Source organism: Rattus norvegicus, chromosome 10, assembly GCF_036323735.1.
Source record: "Rattus norvegicus strain BN/NHsdMcwi chromosome 10, GRCr8, whole genome shotgun sequence".
NCBI classification, from domain to species: Eukaryota; Metazoa; Chordata; class Mammalia; order Rodentia; family Muridae; genus Rattus; species Rattus norvegicus.
The window spans coordinates 16,539,673-16,548,285 of record NC_086028.1 but is presented as its reverse complement, the minus strand read 5'-3'; the positions used below and the strand labels follow the sequence as shown (position 1 = coordinate 16,548,285).

At 49.3% G+C, this 8,613-nt stretch overlaps 1 pseudogene; it reads right to left on the bottom strand.

The window, feature by feature from the left end:
- Positions 1-2,024: 2,024 nt before the first annotated feature.
- Rpl8-ps6 (ribosomal protein L8, pseudogene 6) lies at positions 2,025-3,532 on the bottom strand (annotated as a pseudogene).
- Between the last annotated feature and the right edge of the window lie 5,081 nt (positions 3,533-8,613).

Sequence of the window (8,613 nt, the reverse complement as noted above, 5' to 3'; positions counted from 1 at the left end):
TGTCCTCTAACCCCTGCGTTCAGGAGGCTGACACAAGGAGTCTGGTTCGAAGCTAGCCTGAGACAAATAGATACATTCCTCTTGCCATCCCCTCCATCTCCCCCAATCTAGCACTTTCTGTAATCAGAGGATCACCTATTTCTAATTTAATAGGCCTGGTCTTGAGTTCGTCTGGTGTCACATTGCCCAGAGTCATTGCTTCCTAACCTCCCTGGTGAAATCATAGTTCAATCAATTACTTCTAAACAGATACAAACAGTCTGCACTATTGTTTTTGGTGGGGAGAGGGGATTATTTTATATCTCATTTCATTTTATTTTTTGAGATAGGGTCTCACTCTATAACCCTAGCTCACCTAGAACACACTACGGTGAACAGGTTAACCTTGAACTCATAGAGATCTTCCTGCCTGTGCCTCCCAAGTTTTGTTCCCAGCCCAAGTTGCCTGGTACCTGCTGGCTACAGGCTACTGAGTTTTTCAGCCTCCAATTCCCTAGCTGTTGGCCTGGGTCCATCACTGCCCAGGCACATGCTCAGTTACCTCATCGTCTTGCTGCTGTTTTCGCCTCTTGAGTTAAATCTTTAGGAATCCCCATCATGACCGCTGCCCTGGAGCGAAGGGAACTGCATCTCAAGTCCTTCCCAAAAAGTTCTTTCAGTACTGCTTCATGCGGAACAGCATTTTGGAGCAGTTGCATGCTGTCTGCAGCGCCATAGGTGTGTTTTCTATAATCGTGTCTCTCTGTATATCCAGAGGGACCACGTTTGCATCAGACACATTTCTCAAGCACTTTGACATTTGTACCTCGGCACATCTGCTGTGCGCACTGTGGGTTCCACAGGAGATTCTGGGAGAACAGCGTCAAGTCCCTGTGCAGACCCTGTAGCGTTAGGGTTATAATATGGCTGGGGATAACACCTGATATGGTCTAGTCCTGAGGTATTGTATCTGCAACCCTTCGGAGGTCAGAGGTTGGGAGAGAAAGGTCATCAGTCCGAGTGGGGGGTTCATAAAGAAGCTTCTTGCTGCCAGGTCACCTTGGATGGCCATGTACAGGGTGCTGGCACAGATGTATAACTGCCCCACCTTGCCACACACAGGGAAACAGCTCTAGAATGTTTCCTTACACAGGCGGCCTGAGACTTACAGGAATGAAGAGTCACCTTTAATTCCTGGGTCCAGAAGGGCCCAGAATGAATTTAGAATGACTAGAGACTCTCAGTTCAGAGGGACACTGAAAAAAGCAACCAATAATTATAGTTGGGGAGCTGTGGAGTGGCCCAAAGAGACCGAGGCTGTCCATAGAAGACCAAAGAAAGAATTTTGTTTACGAATTTTTCATTTATGCTCCACCTACTTCCAAAGAGAATTTGGGGTTGTTGACAGGGACAGTAAGGTCCCAACTCTGAGACTCTGCTCACTGTTAAAAGGGGTGAGGTGATAGAAGACAGCGGCTGTTCTGCTAGGAAGGAAGACAGCCGGGAACCAAACAAATCATGAGAAGGAACTAGGCTAGCTACCGATGTGCGCGTGAATGGCCAGCCGTGGGTGCCCCTGTCTTGGGACATTTGGGTCACACGTACATGTGGGACAGTGGTGCCCCTGACCCAGCTCTGAGGGCAACCAAAATCCCCTGGTTCTCAGGTCCCTCAAGTGATGTGACGTTTGTATAGAACCTACTATGCACACTCTCCATGTGTGTTTAGCATGTATGCCCAGTAGTGTGATGCAGACAGCATACTGTGGGAGTATTTGTTAGACTATACTAGCAAGAAATAATGAGAAAAATGTGCTCCACCCCCCATATGGTTGGTTGGTTCAACCTCCAGGTGTGAACCCTGGACAAGAGGAATCCGTCCAAATACATCCTCTCTGAGCACCATCAAGCAGTGGAAATTTCCATCAGATATTGTATTAAATCACCAATTCTGTTCTATTCTAGGCACTGGGCTTATTTGAATTTAATTAATTAATTAATTTATTTATTTATAGCCAGAGGTCATACTTTATTAGCTCCCGGGCTCTAGTTCTCCTTCTCTTGTATAGTTCTGGTTCTACGTAGCCATCTTGTCTGGTGGGCAGCAATGAGACCCACTTTGCGCCCAGCAGGGGCATCTCTTCGTATAATGGAGGGTTTGCTAATATGCTGGTGGTCACCGTCCCCAAAGGGGTGCTTCACAGATTTATGGCTACACCCCACACCCGTGGCCAGCAGTTCCTCTTTGCCTTGTACTTGTGGTAGGCCAGCCATTAAGATAGGCTTGTCAGTTCTGCCCCTACCGGCCATGACACCAACAACAGCTCTGTTGGCAGAGGAAATGACCTTTTTTTTTTTTTTTTTGGAGCTGAGGACCGAAACCAGGGCCTTGCGCTTGCTAGGCAAGCGCTCTACCACTGAGCTAAATCCCCAACCCCAGGAAATGACCTTCTTAGACCCTGAGGGCAGCTTCACTGGGGTCATCCAGGTCTTCTTGGTCTCTGGGTTGTGGGAGATGACTGTGGCGTAGTTCCAGGAGGCTCGTGCCAGCTTGCCCCTGTCCCCAGGCTTCTCCTCCAGACAACCTTCAATAGTCCTTTCAGGCATGGTGCCCACGGGCAAAACATTGCCAACATTCAGCTGGGCCTTCTTGCCGCATATACAAACTGTCTGGTGTGGACTCCCTCTGCTACAATGAACAGCTCCTTCCGCTTCCTGAATCCGTAGGGATCACGAAAGACCACTTTCATGAGGGGAGCGCCATGTCCAGAGTCATGAATGTTGTCCTTTACGATGCCTTTAATGTAGCCGTGTCACTCTGTGGAGTCCACAGCACAGACGTGCATGTGTGTGTTTCACGTGCACATGAAATGCAGATCGGGCACCTTTCCTCTGCCCTTGGATCACATGGTCCATGGCTCCAAGTCTGCCGACAAGCAAGGCTGAAAAAGTGATCTTGAGTTCTTTTTTTTTTTTTTTTTTTTTGGTTCTTTTTTTCGGAGCTGGGGACAGAACCCAGGGCCTTGCGCTTCCTAGGTAAGCGCTCTACCACTGAGCTAAATCCCCAGCCCATGATCTTGAGTTCTTAATGCAGTGTGTTCCTGGGAAGCCATGTAAGCCAGCGTGTCTATTTAGCAAGTGGCTCCCTCTGTGTTGGTCTAGGAGTCCCTGCTTGCTTGAGGAGTGGGGACTGTGGAGTATCTAGAATGTCAGTGTGGCCAGAAGAAAGGGTAGGCTACAACTGGAGTATGGGGGATGGTGGTCAGACTGTAGATGCAGGTAGAGGAAAGACGTAGTTAAATTGTGTGAGCAAGAAGTTGACTTCTTGAGGAGTGTTATTGGAGATGGTCTAAGTCCCACAGCTGGAATGGGAACTAGCTTGGTCTCCATCACAATATGGCGGGCTAGTTACTGAGACTCAGGTGTACTCACCTACTGTGGCTTCCTGAAGCCCAGGCCCAGGAAACTCCGGCAGCTCTCAACCCCTAGAATCTCACTGTTTCCTAAACCGTGACTTGCCAATGTCAGATGCTGGGTGGCCACCATGGGATGACACCCTGACACAAAGCTCCCTGTAGCTTTCCCACAACCACTTTCAAAACTGGAGCTCACAGCAGCCACCCGTGCTGGACTGGAGTCTGGTACAGGAGGCGTCTGTATTGAGCTCGGTCTGTGCACTGAAGGATCTGGAGATCCAATGATATGGAGCCAGCACTCAGAGCCCCTGGCCTGAGTGTTTCCAAGCAGAAGCAACCTAAGGCTTGGAAATGCTTTCGACACGGTGAGCTTTGTTGCTATTGGACTGGGTGGTTTTTAGACAAAATATCAGCTTGAATTTTAGGACAAACGGGCTCTCCTAAAGCGTATACAGGTAAATGAAAATGGGCATCGTCGTTGTGAGCGTTCTTTGACAGGTTCTGCCAAACCCGGGTGGTGGGAGTTTGGAATTCTCTTGTTCGAGCTGGCCACAGGAGTACATTTTAGGTGGGAGAAAGTAGTTCTTGGGAACTCAGGGGACGTGAAAACCTGAGGAAGCAACCAGCCCTTAGGCAGAGCCAAAGCTGGTGTGTGTATGTGTGTGTGTGTGTGTGTGTGTGTGTGTGTGTGTGTGTGTGTGAGAGAGAGAGAGAGAGAGAGAGATATGTGTGTGAGAGTGTGTGTGTGAGAAAGAGACTGTGTGTATGTGTATGCATATGTGCATTCATGCATGTGTGTGTGTGTGAGAGAGAGAGATGTATGTGTGTGAGAGAGATTATGTCTGTGTGTGTGTGAGAAATCGAGAGTGTGTGTGTAAGTGAGAGAGAGAGAGATGTGTGTGTGTGTGTGTGTATGAGAGAGAGAGAGAGAGAGAGAGAGAGAGAGAGAGAGAGAGAGAGTCTTTCTTATCCTGCCCATTTGTTTCCTACAAGTATTGTCTAACAAGAGACAGTCTGCCTGGGTTGGGCTCTCAAACTTGCCATTTAGCCACTGCATGCCTCTTCTTTCTTCATCTATAAAATGGGGTATTCATGGTGTCTCTATTGTCATGGCAGGGCTGCAAGGACCAGAAAAAAACTGTCCACATGAGGCTGTGTCTCAGTCCGCGTGTGACAAACCTCTGGGGTCATTGGTGCCTCCAAGAGCTCACTTTAAGTGAGTGGACTCAGTTCATGAAGGTGTGCTCTGGGCTCACTGAGGATGAGCACTCTGGCCCAGAGCCACACTGTGGGGTTGGGGCAGAGCTGGTTTTGAATGTGGACCTTCCCATCTGTGAAACTAAGCCAGGTACTCATGATGCAGAGGTCTGTGTGAGGTCAGACAGGCAGGTGTCTGAGGAGGCCAGGGGACTCTGAGCTGGAGTACCACTGACTTGTCGCCTGTAGTGTGGATGCTGTTGAGAGTGGGGTGGGGATGTCTGATATAGGAATTCTACTTTAGGGGAGAGCCACCCTGAAACTCTGACGTTTGAGGGTTCTCGTGGAGTTCACACTGCCAGGGTCACCGTCGTCTTTTCAGTACAAACACATCAAACCATCCACTATGTAGGCAGCTGACTGCTGTGCACACACATTCCCCCATCCGTCAGTGCGAAACTTAGACGAAGCGGCAAGCAGACCTGAGACTACTTTACCATCGAATAATCAGTACAGCCAACACGCAGTGTGTATTTGCAGTGATCAGTCACCACAAGTGACATTGAACTTTAGGAGAAAAAGAAGATGCAAATCAATTAAATATCATCCAGATCACAGGGTAATCAGTCAAAGCAAGATCAATGGAGAACGTCTGTCTTTGCATGAAACAGAATCAGCTGGGATTAGACCAACAGAGCAGGCTGTGGAGAAGAGCAGGTGGACACCCGAGTGGCCAGGACATGAAGGGGAGGCCATGGCACGCTCTCCAGAATGGCTGATCCCACAGTCCAGCTATGACTTCTTCACTCTGCTGTGAGTTAAGAAATGTGTTCAAGAGCTCACTGAGCACAACCGCTCCACTGCGCAGATACCATGTGGCCCTGCTGAGTGCTGTAAGCAGCAATTAAGGATGCTCACCCATGTCGGTGAGAAGAGAGGAGACCAGCAAAAAGCAACTTCATTGCAGGTGCCTCCCAAGCAGGCTGGGCCACTTCCCGCTCAGGAGGCAGAGAATTGCTACAAAGTGTCATCGGTAGGGTGCATTGCTACGCAGGATCCCAGTGGTACCCAGAGCTTCTGATGCTAGTGACATAGTTGTATTTGCTTTGTGAAACCCATTTAGGATACAAAACACATATGCGTTTATCTATCTATCTATCTATCTATCTATCTATCTATCTATCTATCTATCTATCTATCTATCAATTGCATTTAGTAAGTACTGAAGGAACCTTCATGCCCATTCCCTGCAGGGCTGTGCTTTCTTGCAAATCACAGAAATTATTTAAAATGTTCCATTGGTTTCCAAAATGTCCCCCAAGAGTCCATCTTTGGCCCCAAAAGAAGGTGTTGGGGCAAAGAAATAGGAAGATGGCACCATAGAGTGAAGTGACAGGAATTAGGGCATTTGTTGGCAAGGACCCAGGAGGAGATGGGACAAGTCCACATGAGGGTCTGGGATCAAGGAGAGCTGAACCTCGGAGAAGGCGCCGATGCAACATGGTGTGTGAGAAGCAGAGGGGACTGTAGCTGAGACGTGCTAGTGGCCCTGTTCCAGACCAGGTAGAACTAAGGCTAAGGGGTCTGTGAGGCCCGGGCTGGGTGGATGAGAGCCTCACAGGTTCTCACTCAGTAATGACAACCTCCCAAGGAGCCAGGACAGTGATGGGGAGATATTCATTTCTAATCACAGACAGGACTCATTGATCCAGGTAGCTACATCAAAGGCAACAGAGCACCAGCAACCGGGCAGGAAGGGGCATAGCTTGAGATGTCAATAAGTCTTGGCCAGTATCCATGTCACCCAACGCCCGGATGCAAAGTGACATTCAAGTGTGTGACTATGGGTTATCATGAGCACTGGCCAGGACTTAACCTTTGTACCAATGTGAAATTTGAGCCTGGGTGGGGGGCAGGGCATGAGCAACAACCAGGCTCAGGGGAGGGGTGCGCTAGTGGGGCTGAGGGTAACAGTGGGTTTCAACACTCATAGTGATCGCATCTGTCTGCCATGTGCGACTGTAACAAATCCCCAAGGCTAAGTTTTTTGTTTGTTTGTTTTTGTTTTTGTTTCTTTTTTTCAGAGCTGGGGACTGAACCCAGGGCCTTGCGCTTCCTAGGCAAGCGCTCTACCGCTGAGCTAAATCCCCAACCCCCAAGGCTAAGTTTTGTATGAAGTGATGAGACCTACGGCCTGGTGATTCTGGTATCTGGTAGGTATCGGACATGCACTGGCATGCTGGTGAAGGCTTCTTGGTGTGTCACACCAGAGTGGAGAAGTGAGGCGGGAACCCAGTGTGTGCAGAAGGACCCAAGCCGTGGGCAGCCTTGTGGGCAGCCATCTTGTGGTAGCTGGTTCAGAACTGAAGGCTGAGCCCTGCTCCGATGAGCACAGATGGAAATGACCTGCTATCATTCACTACACTGGCCTGCCAAAGGTCCCAGTACCTCAGCATGTCACCTCGAGGACCAAACCCCAGCTCTGAAGTTCGTTTTGACAGCTCTAGCCTTTGTTTCTGTTTTCTTGCTTGCACCATGAAACAAGATGCTTTGGGGGATCCCCTGGGTTCCTTAGGGAGAAGGAAAAGGGCTGAGGGAGGGTTCATCTACTAGTTCTGTGAAGGAAGCCTCTTGACCTTGCCCAGTGAAGAGCAACAATGATTTCTAGAAGTTCACAGAGAGGGTGGGTATGGTGGTTAGAATAGGTATGGCGTGGGTTGGGGATTTAGCTCAGCGGTAGAGCGCTTGCCTAGGAAGCGCAAGGCCCTGGGTTCGGTCCCCAGCTCCGGAAAAAAAAAAAAAAAAAAGAACCAAAAAAAAAAAAAGAATAGGTATGGCGCCCATAGACACTTAAGTTTGAATGCTTGGCCCATGGGGAGTGGCGCTATTAGGAGGTGTGGCCTTATTGAAGGAAGTGTGGCCTTATTGAAGGAGGTGTGGCATTAGAGGAAGCGTGTCACTCTGGAGGCGGGGTTTTGAAGTCCTAAAGACTCAAGCTCTGCCCAGTGTGAAAAACTGTAGTCTCCTTTGCTGCCTGAAGATTAAAATGTAGAAAGAACTCTTGACTCCTCCAGCTCCATGCCTGCCTGCATGCTGCCATGCTTCCCGCCATGAGGATAATGGACTGAACCTCTGAACCTGTAAGCCAGCCCCAATTGAATGTTGTCCTTTATAAGAGTTGTCTTGGTCATGGTGTCTTTTCACAGCAACAAAACCCTAAGACAGTGGGAGACAAATGGGTCTTGTAAGTACAGAGAAATGTCCCCTAGGCATTCAGTTGTGGAGGCCACAGCTCACAGAAGATGTTACAAGAACAAAACAAAACACCAAACTCCTCAGAAGTCACTATGGAATATCTCGTGACTTAAAATGGCAGTAGAAGGAACTGCAGCCGACCAGTCCTCTCCAATTAGAAAGAGGAACTCTGTTCTCACAGTAGCCTTGGCAGAGGGTGAAGGGCAGAGGGTGAAGGGCAGAGGGTGAAGGGAAGAAGGCCGAGGAAAATGATAAAAGGCGGAGAGAGAGCAGAAGGCAGAGAGCAGAGGGCAGCTTAGATTAACTGAGAACTGAATTCTGGAAGAAGCAGGAGCCAGCAGAACAGAGCAGAGAACATCCTTGGGGAAACCTGCCCTGGTGCTCTCTGCTCCTGGCTGACCAATCTATGTGCCCTAGGGAAGGCCCCTATCCGTGGATGAAGTTTAGGTCTTGAATACAGAGTCCCTGGAATGGAAGTCCTGGTCTCGAGAGTGGTGCCGTTCATGGTGTGATATATGAGCGAGCCATTTGAGCTACCACAGCCTCCGTGTGTTACCTGATCAAGCCAGCTGATCACAGTCTGTTTGCCTGCACCGCCATGAGCCAAATCTCTTTAAAATTTATTTATTCCCTGTGCGTGCCCATGCCTGCGAGCGCGTGTTGGGGGGGGGGGCGCTTGTGAACTGGGTAGCATGCCTGCTACAGAGCACATGTGGGAGGTCAGAGGACAACTCTTCAGGTGTTAGTTCTCAGGCTCCTCCTTGTTT